Below are 3,739 nucleotides of genomic sequence, written 5' to 3'. Positions count from 1 at the left end.
AATTTGCTAATCTATACCTCTACCTTCTCAAACTGAGACTCTATGACCTTTATCATTTTTTTTACTTAAAAATATTTCAGTAAAAATTTTTAAAAGCTTAAAAGGACATGAGAAAAATGAATTACCTATTTTTAAAATAAGGTTTCTAAGAAATATTGTGTTTAGTCATTTTCTTGAAAAAATATTCTTTTACTTTTAGGAGTAGTATACTACTTTCCTATGAAATATTCTTTCATTGGCCAAACTAATTTTCAGTTAGCATTGTATTTCACATTAGGAGTTTATACAGCTTAGTGTTATTAAAGAAATAGAAACTGGCTTAACTACTATAGAAACACAAGATACAATGATCATTAGTAATAGACATCCAGGAACTCTTTCCTTTTTCACACATTGCAACCTGCGCTGACATCTTCTGTCTTCGTCTCCTTTCTTCTTTTCTCAAAGTAACCACAAAATAAATCTGATTCTCACCTCTCTTACCTTACCCCAAGGTACATTTTATTTACATACAAAAAAAATATGAATACAATCTAATGTAGTCTTTTTCATAAAGTATGCAGTGGGATGGTATAACCTAAGATGGGCTATACTCCTCTCTAAACACTGAATACTCTGAAAAGCAGAAATTCCCCAGAGAACTTTCGAGCAGCTGCTTTGAATAATGATTACTGTTTACTTATCTCACCATTCCAACATCTCAAATCAAATCTCCTTTCTTGGACTTATAGGTTTATTGGCAAATGGCTGAGACAAGACCAATAATAGACAACCTGCCACCTTTTGTGTTTGGGCTGGAAGGTGGGAGTCAGGGGACACCATAACCCAGGGAGTCGTTGTCAACTGGACCAATAGCACTAATCTGGAGAGACTTTAAAGAAATGGGATTCACGGTGGCTTTGAATGCGAGGAGCTGAATCTGTATATGTAATCTGCCACAGAATCACAGGTTGAACTAGCATAATTTTGCCAGGACAGTGAATCATCCTCTTGTCTACAATAGTAATAATTTTTGTATAATTTTCTGGAAGAAGTAAGCAGAATGGTAATGTCTACCCAGCATTGGTGAGGAAAGAGGTTGTCCTGTTCCAGCTTGATGAAATTCACCCTCTGTGGCATCTTTCTGGAAATAATAGGTTCATAGTAGAGCAATGTATTTATTACATGCAACATACCTTTAAATTTTCATATTAATCTCATACATCTGTGCTAATGGTTTGTTTAGAAAAACCTTCATATAAGTAGTTCCAAGGTATGTCATTGCAAATGGTAACTTATTACTTCTTTTCTTATATTATTTGAAAAGCCATTGGGTAATCTACAGAAAACCTATCTTTTTTTATGTCCTCTTCCAAGCATTAACTCTAATATTCTAAAATATTACACAATTTCAAAAGTGAAGCAAGATTTGAAGTGGATCTTTTGAGGAGTAATAAGATTAAAATGGCAAAACAAATTTAATTATGTAAGCAATCCTTCTCCTTCACAAACTTGAAAGAAAAGCAAATTGGTATTTGTGAAATTTTCTTTGTCTAATAAATAGCCTCACTTTACAATAATGCCCATGACCCCAGTTTAATTAGATGCAATTAATTTTGTGCAAGCCGAATTTGACATCTTGCTAGAGGGATAACCAGCTGTATCCTGTCTTATTTTTTTTTTATCACCAATGAGAATTCAATTGCCTGAGCTATTGTAAAAGGGTGGGAGGTAGGGAGAAAAAGACCACAGGGCTGCATTTTATATTTAAAAATGGCTCTGGTGGACAGTGGAATGTTTAATTAAAAGAGCTTCTAGGAAATATTTTTCCTTGGTGCATCATCTTTGACAAGTTATGATGGCTTTATTACTGCAGTTTTCACTCCCTTTGGACAGTGGTTGCACACACATGTCTGGACACAGACAGCTCACGTGACAGGGCTCCTTTGAGAGTGCACAAAAGCATTCATTGCTGTTAGAAAACAGCCTTACTGACCGCAGTTCAGCCATGTCATCTGGAGGTTCAGCACCATCCTTTTGCTCCATCCTTTCGTAAAATTTTCTGTGCCCCTCTGATTGTCCTCATTCAGATTGTCATGCATATTAAAAAACCCAGGGTAGAGATTTCTGATGAGGAAAGAAACCCTGATATACTGCGATTTTCGACAGATTACCAAGGGGAAAAAAGATCCAATGACCATAATTTGTGAAGTGTTTTTTTTTAAGTGGTTAGAATATTTCTACATGATTTTAGAAAATCAGTGTCCTTGAAAATACCATAAGATGCTCAGATCCTCCCATCTCCATCCTCCATTCTTCCACGCTCCTTGTTTCACTGTTCCCAGACTTGTGTTTGTCCTTCCACTGTCTGTCATGAGATGGTGTATCCACATGCTCTGTTCATCACTGTGTGTTTTCACTCAGCAACACTTTTCAGAGCTCTTTTTAGATCTGTTCATGAGGAAGGCAGGGTAGCATGGTGAGTAGGAGCAGGGTCTTGGGGGCGAGAGGGCCTGGCTTGGAATCTTGACTCTGCCACTTATTTGCACTTACTAATGCCTTCAGTTGGGGCTCAGTGTCCTCATCTGTAAAATGGGGTAATAATTGTACCTACTTTACGGGGTTACTGTGAGGAAGACAAGCACAGCACTCAGATGAGTGCCTGGACCAGAGTCAGTGCTGTGTTAAGTGTTTGCTGTTACAGTATTTTTTAAATCATTTTTATTTACTTTTAGACACCATCGATTATAACACAAATACATATTTTAGGTACCACTAAAAAAGGAAAATCACTGCCAATTAAATGGTAACACGTCTCCTTAATACTTAGAATTTTTGTTTTAGTTATTGAAAGAGTCCTTTTAGACTTGTTTGTACATATGCTTTTATCATATGTGTCTCTGGTGCATGCAAAAAAAAAAAAATGAAATATGTTGAGTTCAGGTAGCCCTGAAAATTTTGCACATTCACAATCCAACTCCCCACTTAACCACTGTCGCTGAGAGTTGTCAGTGTCTCAGCCTCACACTCTCAGGAGACGGAGTGCATCACCTTTCAAGCCACTGCCCCCCACGTTGAGAGGTTCTGTGCTGGAGCTTTGCTGCTCTTATCAGAAGGCGTGAACAGACAGCAGAGCCCACCTCCTCCTCAGAGACCCTTACCTGGGTTTGTTGGCTGATAGAGTTACAGTCCAGTAGTGCAGTCACGCCACCAGCTGCCTGGGGGACAAGCAACTGTGAGGTGCCTCCTGATTTTAAAGATGGCAAAATATGAAGAGCTGCGCTTCATAGAATCAGTGCAATTTTCTTTTTAATGACTGCTTAAAATTCAAATGGTCACAAATTAAATCATGAAAGTGAATGTTTTCGAGATGAAGCTCACTATGGAATTAAGCCTAAATGGTGGCCCCAAAATGTTTTTAAACATGAACATAAAAAGTCATAAAAGCAGTGCTTCAGTGTAAAGACTAAAAGAATTTGTAATTGAGATTTTCGCCTAATCCAATCATATATCTCAAAAACACACACAGGCACTGACCCTCTACTGCTGTATGGACATTATCAAAGATCCGAAAGGGGACAAGCATTTCTTCTCCGATTTGCATTTCTCTAGCAGCTAAAACTTACTAGCAGGTGGAGAAGATAGAAGTTAAAACTCTGAGCTGAGCAGAATAGATAGGTAGGCTGGCTTTTTTTTTTTTTTTCCTTTTGAGACAGAGTCTCACTGTGTTGCCCGGGCTAGAGTGAGTGCCATGGCGTCA

The 3,739-nt window shown here is 37.8% G+C and overlaps 1 protein-coding gene across 5 annotated transcripts in view; it reads left to right on the top strand.

The window, feature by feature from the left end:
• LOC105809167 (schwannomin-interacting protein 1) overlaps nt 1-3,739 on the top strand; it is an 886,964-nt gene that overhangs the window by 838,055 nt on the left and 45,170 nt on the right. The window lies entirely within an intron of this gene.

Source organism: Propithecus coquereli, unplaced genomic scaffold (genome assembly GCF_000956105.1).
Source record: "Propithecus coquereli isolate 6110/MARCELLA unplaced genomic scaffold, Pcoq_1.0 Scaffold19, whole genome shotgun sequence".
Taxonomy (NCBI): Eukaryota; Metazoa; Chordata; class Mammalia; order Primates; family Indriidae; genus Propithecus; species Propithecus coquereli.
Note: the sequence above shows the minus strand (reverse complement) of the source record. Positions and strands in the feature narration are given on the sequence as shown.